Source organism: Triturus cristatus, chromosome 6 (genome assembly GCF_964204655.1).
Source record: "Triturus cristatus chromosome 6, aTriCri1.1, whole genome shotgun sequence".
NCBI classification, from domain to species: domain Eukaryota; kingdom Metazoa; phylum Chordata; class Amphibia; order Caudata; family Salamandridae; genus Triturus; species Triturus cristatus.
The window spans coordinates 103,445,838-103,458,053 of NC_140589.1; the positions used below are offsets into that span (position 1 = coordinate 103,445,838).

General features: G+C 45.6%; 1 pseudogene across 1 annotated transcript in view; it reads right to left on the bottom strand.

Annotated features, from left to right (window-relative positions):
• LOC146816444 (ATP-binding cassette sub-family C member 10-like) overlaps nt 1–12,216 on the bottom strand; it is an 839,384-nt pseudogene that overhangs the window by 99,814 nt on the left and 727,354 nt on the right. The gene's annotated exons all lie outside the window — the stretch shown is intronic.

Genomic DNA, 12,216 nt, shown 5'->3' on the forward strand with positions numbered 1-12,216 from the left:
TTTAGATTCTGAAGCAATACAAATAGCATAATTAAGAATTTCAAACGATGTTGAACACAGAAATATTTGAGGTGTTTTTTATGAATCATTGTCTTAATTTTTCAAGTAACGTGACGATACATTAGCCAGAAGGAGTGAATGCCTCGAGGAAGTTTCCTATGAAACATATTTCAGGAATGAAACACGGGTTTTTAGAGCTTTGTTGCAGTAGAATAAGAACCTATTAAACTTGGAGAATGGATGCTGTGATTATTTGTGATAAACTAGGTAGAACAAGTCTGCTCCGTAGTAGATAAAATCAGCAGAGAATTAATGGTGTGCGGATAGACTTATTTATGTTTACTCTTAAATGGTTCATTCAGGGTTTGGACATTGAGCAGCCCTATATCCCTCTCTATTGTAGCACTCAAGGAGCAGAACCTTTTAATGGAAATATTATTATTACTTTGTAATTTTATATCCTCGGATTGGTGCAACTGGTAAAGTCATAGGTTGCTTTTATTGTGAAAACAGAATAGGACAAAGGGGGCAAGAACACACAAAAGCAGGGTCCAGGTTTTACATGCCAAAAGGCTCGCGGTTGGCTCTGGAAGAGGATGGGTCCCTGCTTTCCATGCCAAAAGGGGAAAATGTGCATCTACTCAGTTAGCAGCTAGAGGGTCTGAGCGTGACATCCAAGTGCAAAGGGAACAGCAATTAATGAGTATCCATGTTTCACCTACAATCCTTTTGTTGTGAACACTGTGACAGTGCTAAGTCGGTTACTCTGTGTTCATTATGTGCTTGCTGTCAGCTTTTCTTTATCTTTAATAGAAAGTCTGAAGTGGTGCATCATGAGAAACTTCATTAAAACTATAAACACTAGAATAGTCTTCGCTCCAGTTCACGGACCCCGAAATATCTTTTCACATAGCTTCCGTCCATCAAAAGCAGAAGCAGCAAAGTCTCTACCCACACATGTAATAATAAAAGCATGCAATGGTAGCCTATCACATTCCTAATTGTTCCCTGTTGGACTTGGCCCTTTTTGGCAGGTTCACCTCTAGACTTTTTGCCTTTTCTGTGACCTGGTGTTGGTGGTTTTAGGCCTCTGGGCACTTTAGCACTCTGGTCCAGTGTAATGTGCGTGCGCTCTCTGTGTTCCATTTGTGAGGTTGGCCTGCCCTCCCATAGGAATGCATTGGGGATTCCCTGATCAGTGTGTGTCAGTGGTAATTTCTGTTATGAGAGGAGCAGTGTGGTCAAGTCTGGTATGTATGACATTGTGTGAATAAATGCTGCGCAATGGTGTGTGCAGATTTATTGTGGTTATTTTAGAAATGCCACTTTTAGAAGTTGGCATTTCTGTGTGCTATGTGTCTGCCTGCCTGATGTGAATTGCATGTCTGGCTTATGAGTGACAGGAGCTGAGAGGTGTGGGTGGCTGCAGGAGGGGCAGGATGAGTCAGCGCTAGGCTGAATGGAACACCTGGGCTAAGAGTGGTGGAAGGGGTAATCCCCCGACTCTGAATAGGACTGTGCCCAGCCTGCACAATGCTGGCTCCGCCCCCTGTGGTGTGTCTGATCACCTAGCCCCCACCTGACAAAGGGGAAGAGGAGCTTCGAAAACAAAGTGCTCCAAATCCCCCCTGAACCAGTTGCATCTGGTTCCCCCCTGCCCTTCACTTTTACACAAAGGGAAATGTAGTATAAATATAGGGGCTGTGACCCCATGAAAATGTTCAGGCTTGGTGTGCTGTTCCTGCCGGGGCGTGCTGCTGCTGGGGCCCAGGCGGGACTGCCATGAGGGCTTGCCTCCCTGGGCCCTGCATTGCCCCTTGATGCCTAAAGGACTTTTGGGACCCATTTCTTCTTCACTTAGCAGCCCAGGACCTTCAGAACTTTGGGCAGCATTTTTGCGCACTGGGTGTGCTTTACTTGGATTCCCCTGGTGAGCGCTTTATTTCCATTGCTGCAGAGCACTTTATTTCCATTGCTGCAGAGCGCTTTATTTGTCCTAAGGAGGAGCGCTTCTGTTCTCCCCTTGCAACACTGGGCTACGATCGTCTTCGAGGGAATCCCGATGTAGGGATTCCCCAGCTCTTTCTGATGTCATAGCTGGTGCCCACCCCGCGTCATAGCCGCATTGGATTCATTCAATTTTAGGGATGCGGGTGCCCACCCCGCGTTGTCTGCCCTAGCGGGTGCCCACCCCCCTTTATATCGTTTTTTAAGAGGGAGCCTACCCCTCATTGCCACCCCAAACGGAGAAGAAACCACGATCCGCAGCCCGCCTGGTTGTGGGAGGGGCCTTGCCGACGGAAGAGGAAGGGCCGTGCGGCAGGAAAGGAAGCGCCGCGTTCAAAGACCCCGCGAAGGTCTGGAGCTTTGCAGGCTCCACATCCGAGTCCTAGGTCCCAGGAGGGGGCCCAGGTGAAGAGAGCAGAGGCGGCTGAGGCCGCCGATAGCAGCGCGGGGCTTCCGTGGTTGAGGAGAGAGCCCCGCATCGTGCTGGCCAGGCCGAGAGAGGAGCAGCAGGAGAGTCAGGAGTCCCGAGAGAGAGCCCGGTGAGTAGAGCTGTTCTCTGGCGGGAAGCCGCATGTGTTGTGCGAAGTCCCCGTGGGGGCTTGGGGACACGTTCCGTTTCCAGAGCCCGTGTGGCTCCAACGTTGGGCAAAGTTATTTACAAGTCCTGTGGGGGGAGGGGGGGGGGCAGAGGGCAACGTAGTGCCGGGACCCTATTTGCATCTACAGCTGCCCCACTTGCTAGAGGGCAGCTGCCACATTTTGGGGGCATGTTTGTTAAGAGAGCCCCAGTGGGGCCCGAGGGCACAGTCGTGCCAGGGCCCCTTCCCATGATCCTCAGCTGCACCGCACCAGCGCAGGCAGCTGCAACGTTGAGGCCACAGTCCTGTGGGGTCATTTTAGAGAAGAGGTAGGAGTGAGATGCACTCCTCTGCCCCAGTGCAATGACGCGCTTTTGGATATTGCTGCATTGGCAGCGCACGCTGACTCTTGGACAGAGGGCATTTGAGCCCCTTTGAGAAGGCCAGTTGGCCAGGGGGACTATTAGGTTTCTAGGGCGCTAGGCCCTAATGTGATTTTTGAGGTTATAGGAACTGTGATTTATTTACTATGATTTACGCACCCTGATGTATGCCTCTAGATGTGGTTTTATGATTATGAGGTTTTGCATACTGTGTTATGTTTGAGTTTATTCTCTAAGGTGTTTATGCTAGTGAGATTATTTCCTAATGGGAGTTATGTGTAGGAGATTATGGTCTAATACGTTTAGGTTTATGAGGTTGGCGCAGAATATATTACACGACTAAATGTGATACTGTGCATAATATGATTTATGATACAGGAGGATGCGGAGTATAGTGTTGCCAGTAATTACTGGTTTTGTTCTACGTTTATTATATGTCTACATTCATTATCTTTACTAAGTGATGATTCTGACAGTGACCCACATGGCCCTGTCATGTGTATATAATCCCCTGTAAATATTGCCCAGTGCCAGTTGGCACAGTGTATATTGTGTGATTACCATCTAATGTGTTTTATGATAATACAAAGGCTATTTTTGATATAACCTTGTGTGGAGTTACTTTTGTGGTGTGCCTAGTATGTTGTTGCTGTGTGTGTTGCGCAAACGCTTTACACATTGTCACCGGGATAAGCCTGACTGCTCGTGCTAAGCTACCAAGGGGGTGAGCAGGGGTTATCTTTGGCGTGTAACTCCCTTGCCCTGACTAGAGTGGTGGTCTCTGCCTGGCTTTGGCGCAAGCCTTAGCCAACCAGAGATCCTATTTCTAACATTCCCTGAATGTACATTTAAGGCTGTAGAATATTCGAAGGACTGCACTGCTGTATCGATAATGGATGGCCATCTAATTACAAAGTGTACTTGAAGGTAAAATCTAGTCAGAGAGTTGTACATTTCAGGTAAAGAGAATATAGGAGACTGTGTTAATAGAGCCTGGGAGGCACCCCTTCTCACAAAACTTTGTACTGGCAGTTTGATTCCCAGAGCTAGTTCCTTTTTCCAGTTCACGAGAGAAGTATCCCTGAACAACTGCGAGGAATTAAATCTGTTTCTCCTGTTAGTAAATAAGTTTTGTGTATTTCACTCGACGTTTTACTAGATCTTATATCAAGTGTGCCAGTTTAAATATAATTCTGACAAAGATTAAAGTTAGAATGCCTTCACTTTTTTCGACTGTTCCTCTTGTGGGCAATCTCAGATGCCCATAAACTTTGTGTAATCTGGCTCACTCCAACACACTATGTCAAGGATTGTGGCATTTGTCAATAATGTCAAAAAGAACTCTGAAAGACAGAAAGGGGGTCATACTGAGAAACATGAAGGAAAACATTCAAGAAGAACAGGAGAAAAAAAGAAGGCTAGAACAATCGGCCTCTCAACCTGCTTCAACAACCTTACCTTCTGCCAAAAACCCCAAGGAAAGAGGAATCGGGTGAAAAAGAAAGATGCCATCACTATTCTCGATGTCACAGAAAATCGACATTATTGATGTCGACTTCGAAAGCATCTGTGCTTAGATGTTCTCCGTTAAAGGATGATTCCTCCGATCACTAACATGGTCACTGTCATTCAGCGTCTTCAAGACACTTGAGGTCCATGATGAATAAGCCTACAATGTCTATGTATGAACAGTGTACGCCATCAATGACGAAATCTCCAGCGACAACGGAGCCCTTCTCGATGGTGGCATGGCCACTGATGCCAATACTTTCATGCATGAAGGCGATTACAATACCAACACCTCTCCAAACTTGAGGGCCAGATCCACCAGCCGAGCCTACAATCTGTGAATCTGGGTGCATTGCTCCTGACGTCAGACAATATGGGCATATGACCCTTCCTCCAGAAAATATGGAGATTCTAAAATAACAAAAAAGGTCTCTCAACAATATCTTGCTATGTCTAAAAATGGAATTTGGTGCCTTGATAAAAGGTCATATCCTTATCTCATGTCAAGAAAAAGTAACTTTACCATATCTATTTTTTAAGCACAATCGAAACTACAGAACTCCTCCATTAAAGCCCATTTTGAGACTATAACAGCCTCCCCAACAGATTTCTTTATTCAAAATTCAAGTGGTAAAGGACTTTTTAGAGGGTCTAAAATAAGTGTATGCACCAACAAAAGGCACCTTCACTCTAGGAAGTCAACCTAGTTCTTTCCAAATTAAAGTGTCCACCATATAAACCTATACATATGTCCACATTGCAGCTCCTTTAATGGAAAACTATTTTTTTATTGCAATCATTTGCGCTAGAAGGATTAGCGAAATGCAGGTTTTATCAGTTGATGAGTTTTTTTAAACCATTTTTCTCTCTTGATAGAGTAGTTTTACGGGTTCATCCTTCTTTTTCTACTTAAAGTACTGTCAGATTTTCATTCGAACCAAACCATTACTCTTCCAATAGATACTAGGGGCCCGATTCACAAAGTTAGTTACGTGTAGTAAAATTACAAGTGCAGAGTCTCCGCATTCATGGTGGAATCTCTTCACTCAGGGTGGAATCTCCACACGGCGCACTGCAGATTCTGCCATAGAGTGTGGAAATTCCACCCCGTGTGCGGACATTCCGCCCAGAGTGTGGAGATTCCGCCATGAGTGCAGAGACTCTGCACTTGTAACATTACTACACGTGAGTACCTTTGTAAATCAGGCCCTAGATACACTAGATGTTAGGAGAATCTTAAAATTTTACTTACACAGAATTAAAGACATCAAAAAAATAAGAGTAATTCATTAACTATGTTGACATCAGACAAGGATTAGCTACTTCCAAACAATTCTTTGCAACTTGAATCGTAGCATGTATTTCAGTATTTTACCAGCTGCAAATAGATCCTTACCTGGTAGACCGAAGGCCTATTATTCCACTAGAGGAAAATCAACTCCTACAGCTTTGATTAGAAGCATTCAAATCACTGAAATCTGCAGAGATGCTACGTGAAATCTGTCCACGTATTCACCTAACACTCCTGCTCACTCGCCGATGCTCAGGCAAAATCCAAAGTAGCTCAGGAAACGCTTAGGAATCTTTCCAAAGGATTTCCTGTGCTAAAATGATCTCCTGTGCAAGTAATTTCGTAGCTAGTTCCTTCCTAACAGACGCTGTATACAATGAATGCCCTATTCTAGCATTTACGACTATCAATGAAGATCCTATCGTGCAAAAGAAAATGTTACAAACCTGTAGTTCTGTTTTTGCATCACTGGTATCTTCCCGGAAATCCTTAACAACCCACCTGGCTCCCCGTCTCTTACACTATGGGGCAGTCGGGTTCTCACCCATCCATAAAAAGAACTGGCTCTGGGAGGCAAGCAACCAGCGCAAGGCATTGTGGGAAGGGGTGAATCCCAGGTTCATAAGACACAGTCTGCTTTCCCCTTACTTTCAAATTCGGCCTGTCTGACTACTTTTTACCTGCATGTACACTTTGTAAATAGATTGCCTTGTATTTTAGCCTTACATGACATTCAGGAAAACGTTAGGCCTCTGGTAGGCTTCCATTGCATTTCACATTATCACATCCATGCACAGAGACGCTGTTGCTTTCTGTGGGAGAAAACTGTGCGAAAAGATGTTCTGGGGTTCTGCCCTCATCATGGCCCACACCTCTGTAAGCTGACTTTTTTTGTTTATGATAATGAGCAGAACCATTACAATTAGTGGTTGAAAGGTTTAACCCCCAGGATGTGCCCCCTGCTCTCAGTATGAGAGTTGATTCCAGGAGCAGTGCAGAAAGTGTCCATCACATAGAACACACATGCTGCTTCACCTAGAACACACGTGCTGCTTCAGCTAGAACACACGTGCTGCTTCAGCTAGAACACACGTGCTGCTTCACCTAGAACACACGTGCTGCTTCACCTAGAACACACGTGCTGCTTCAGCTAGAACACACGTGCTGCTTCACCTAGAACACACGTGCTGCTTCACCTTGAACACACGTGCTGCTTCACCTAGAACACACGTGCTGCTTCACCTTGAACACACGTGCTGCTTCACCCAGAACACACGTGCTGCTTCACCCAGAACACACGTGCTGCTTCACCCAAAACACACGTGCTGCTTCACCTGGAACACACGTGCTGCTTCACTCAGAACACCTGTGCTGCTTCACCCAGAACACACGTGCTGCTTCACCCAGAACACACGTGCTGCTTCACCTAAAACACACATGCTGCTTCACCTAGAACACACATGCTGCTTCACCCAGAACACACATGCGCTTCACCCAGAACACACGTGCTGCTTCACCTAGAACACACGTGCTGCTTCACCTAGAACACACGTGCTGCTTCACCTAGAACACACGTGCTGCTTCAGCTAGAACACACGTGCTGCTGCACCTAGAACACACGTGCTGCTTCACCTAGAACACACGTGCTGCTGCACCTAGAACACACGTGCTGCTTCACCTAGAACACACGTGCTGCTTCACCTAGAACACACGTGCTGCTTCACCTAGAACACACGTGCTGCTTCACCTGGAACACACGTGCTGCTTCACCTAGAACACACGTGCTGCTTCACCCAGAACACACGTGCTGCTTCACCTAGAACACACGTGCTGCTTCACCTAGAACACACGTGCTGCTTCAGCTAGAACACACGTGCTGCTTCACCTAGAACACACGTGCTGCTTCACCTAGAACACACGTGCTGCTTCACCTAGAACACACGTGCTGCTTCACCTAGAACACACGTGCTGCTTCACCTGGAACACACGTGCTGCTTCACCTAGAACACACGTGCTGCTTCACCTAGAACACACGTGCTGCTTCACCTAGAACACACGTGCTGCTTCACCTAGAACACACGTGCTGCTTCACCCAGAACACACATGCTGCTTCACCTAGAACACACGTGCTGCTTCACCTAGAACACATGTGCTGCTTCACCGGGAACACACGTGCTGCTTCTGCGGCAGAACTCTGATAAGGAATAGCCGCGGCCAGCTGTTCAAAGGTATGCTGTGCGGTCCATCCCACGGAACTTGCAAGGCGGGTTTTCCTAATCTATGCTTAACTTAATATAGCGCTTAGAAATAGCTCTACGGGGTTAGAAGGTCAAAAACTCACTAGCAATGTTAGAAACAATTATATTGCTTTCGCTGACCGTTACATGCTTAACTGCATTTATTTTCGTAGTATGCGTATTTACCGTACAGATTTTATGCACTGGGCTGAGAAATTGAAAATAAACATTTAAAGTAAATGTCCCCCTTTCTTAGTGCTATCTTTGAGTGTGTTATTCACGAATGAAAGATTGTTTGGATTTCCACTGCGTTTGTGAATTCATCTACAGGGACCGAGAGTAACCTGAAAACCCTGCCTGCGAAGATTGATCAATGTGTCTGTGTTAGGGCTGCAGTCCAACTGGCATTCTAATTCAACGTTGATGCATTGAACTAAGTCCTTGCATCAGGGGTTCAGAAATCCCACCCCTGCGACTCTGTGGCCCCCCCAGATTTTGTGTCATTTCGAGATATCATTTCGCAGACCCCCACAACCTGAAGTGGTAGCGGTTGGCCTTCACCTGCCTGGAGGGGAAGAAGGCAGCATGTTCTCTTTATGTTTTAATTCGGAGGTACAGCTAACAAGCAAAATCGAATAACTTTACATCTGTTATCATTCTCAAGGTAAACAAGCATTGGCAGTGCCAATAGGTCTCACTTTTGGGACCATAAAAGTATTTAGCCATGCAGCACATTATCCTGGGTGCTACACCATCTACTGTTACATCACGTGCCAAAAACGTCCTGGTGGACACTAGCATGAGAGTCTAGCAAACAAAAAAAAATGAAAATGTACACATTAAAAATCACCAGCTGAAACAAATGAAATGATGAGACACCAACAATTTGCTTAATTATGCTAGTGAAAACACATCGCATTTCCTTTTTCCAGTTCGTTATGTGTCCAAACACCCATTTGGTAGTAAGTAGCAGGTTACCCCAACTGCGTGGTATTTAGTAAATTTCCAAGTACTCGCTAGTGGGCTGCCAACTATCGGGGTCGCACTGAGATAGAGAATATGCACGGGCACCAAAATAAAAATGCTCCCCATTAGTGAATTAAATAGCTGAAAAAGTGGCATCTATAAGCTACTTGTAATGCACGTTATCATGCAAAAGGAAAATAATAATAGACTACTGCGCAGAATATCTGTGCAATGCAGTCAAAAAAGTACATAGATATGTAAGTCCCATTCAGAGAGCACTATATTAATTCTATATCATGCATTGCAATATTTAAGCTTTCTCCCACTGGAAACTTGCTCTGCCCAATAAAAGTTAATGTGTACATATTCCCCCATGTTTCATTAAAACCCTCCCACATTGTTGTACCAAAATACATTTAAGCCTGCCTTGTTTATGTACATGAGGGCATACATTGCTCATGTGTATGCTTATATTAGGTGAATCACGGTTCATTGTCATTAAAGAGAGGCATAATAGACTTGCAATGTCCCTCTCTGTGACATTACATTACACTCCCTATGCTAATTTGCAAACCGTGTCCCTCTAAATCCTATTTTTTAGGTCGAGCGTACAGCGCTTGCGCTGTCGCTTAGCTACCTATTGTGTATGGTTAAGGAGTTGAACTCCACCTATTGTTAGCCGATTGCTTTTATCGGTCTGTGTTTGTGTCCTTTAAAAATGCTTGCTTTCAAATGGGCAACTCGCCGTCTTTCTCCCTCCTCCTCATTTCCGGTTTCCTTCGTGCAGCACCGACCAACTACTACATTATTACACCCTACATGTTTACGTCTTGGTTTGGGGACTACTTTTGTTCTTTATGTGATGGCTGTCAGCAGTGCGGGGGCGGTCCTCGGATGCGCTTTGATGGCCATTCTCTGCCGCTAGGAAGTTTAATGAAGAAGTGTGCGATCAGCATGTCTGATTGGGCTCTGTTTAGGGGTGCTGGCAACTGGCACCGGATTGGGCTTTGTTTAGGGGCGCTTGCAGCCGGCACACAGGGTTTGACTCTCTGCATGCAGGCCTTCTTATTAAGACAGAGTGGAGCATACAGTGCCCTCCTGTACTATGGAGTTACATTCCCATGTACTCAGGCTACAGCTATTTAAAACACCAGCGCGCTGGGGCTCCGAAGCGGCTCCTGCTGCTGGCCTCCGCAGCAGACTTATGTCTTCTGCCCTGAATTAGTCTACCCATGCTGTCTGACTGGCTGACCATGTTTAGTGGGGGAACAAGCGTGTTTACTTGGTCGTTCCAGGTCGCATTACTCTTTACAGCAGTCGACAGACACCTGCCTCTATCATCATGCCAAAGCCGCCGCCATTACAGGCCTCACCTGTTCTCTTTTTAGGTGGGCTTGCCTGCACAGCCCATGCTCTATGCTATGTCTGGAAGGTGTTTACAATAAAGGGCTTGGAGCCTGCCCTTGCTCACCATTTTCTAACATCGTTGTCACTCTTCTGTACTGCCTCCTAATTAGCAAGCATATGCTTTAGTCACTTCAGTTTAATTCTTTCGCAAAAATTATTCTCCATCATATATAGGATCCAAAACAAGGAACTGTGAGCGAAACAGGGTGGTGAATCGTATGTGCAGCTTGTAGGCGCATGCACTGAAAGCGCATTGCACATGAGCTACCAGTTCAGAAATGAACACTGAAAAAAACACATATACTGCAGTAAAAATAGTAGCAACACTCAAGTGTCGCATCTCTTCGGTTTACTAATTCACCTAGAAAAACTCCTCCATGAATGGAGATAGATTGGCCACGTGGTCGCCAAGGCAACCAATGAGCGTACTGCATTCTGTGGGCACTTGATTCAAACTGGCATCCTGGCTACAGCAAGGAAGCACCTTCCGTGTTGGTGACAGCATGGCCTGCAGGGGTAACTACGGGGGTTACAGTGCTTAAGAAAAGTCAGCTTTAATGCAAATGTTCTGAGTGTCATTTAAAATGCTCTGATGCCCATGGGCCAAATTCGAGCTATATCAAACTGCCCAAAATTTGGTCCTGCGCGTATGACATAGAAGCTGATGAGTGCCATGTCTCCTGATGTACGTGTCAAGAGATGAGTGTTCAGTGAACTGACTAGTAAGGAGGTAGTGAGCTGAGGCACAAAACACACAAACAGACCGCATCCACATGTATAACAAAAAATAAATTGAAGGCCGCCTCAAATGCAGACTTGAATTTTCTTGAATGTATGAGTATGTGCCTATGCCCACTGTCACAAACCCACACGTAGTGGCAGACCTGGAAGAGACACGCTGACACTTACTCCCACTCACGCCCAATTCCAGAAGCAGAAGGATTAGAAAGTGGGTCTCATGTTGACAGTTTACAACTGTCGAGACTACACCCTCTCTGCAGCGCTACATCTTTAACTTGTTGTTGTTCTCTACCATGTTTGTTTGAATGGCTTAAAGTTTACCAACCTCGGATACACAACAAAACAAGCATTGGCATAGCCAATTGGTTTCGCCTTTGGGACCTTATAAATATTTAGTTATGCAGCACAATATCCTTACTGCAACAACATTAACTGTTGCATATGCCAATGCTTGTCTTTGTTTATGGCTCGTGCCCCCTGTACTCTGCATTTTAGTACTTGCGGTTTTGCTGTTTTCAGTATTTGTATGGACTTAAATGTACAAAAGTGATGTTATTACAAGCCTTAAAATAGCAAATGTGTCACAAGTTGTGGCGTAAGTGAGGACGGAGGGGCAGGAGACTGACTAGTTAAGTGGTGGATTAATACACCAGCCTCGTCGCACTCACCTTGAAGGCTTGTTCAGGGTCCAGCAAAGTCTGTCTAACACGCTCCATTTCTGAAGGGAAACCAACTGTGGTAAGCCTGGGAGGGAGCCTCTTGAGCCAGTAATTTTTGCACAGCTTGGGTAACTGTTGACTTGTGATGCAGGCGGCATGTCTACATGTGAGGTGAGAAGGTATTGCTACTTTCAATCCTCTCACTCTTGAATGGGATTAGAAGTGTTTATTTATGTAAACTTCTGTTTATGGCTTTCCCTGACAGTGCTCTGTGGATAACTCATGTTCCTGCAGTTAGCAGGTAATTAATTTCCAAATTCAGGGGCTCTGTGAGAGGCACAGTGATCAGAGCTGGCTCACAACTTTTTGTGTATTAAGTTTATGTGCCGGTCAGTAGTGTAACAAAACTTGAGCCCCCCGCAAAAAACATGGACGCCC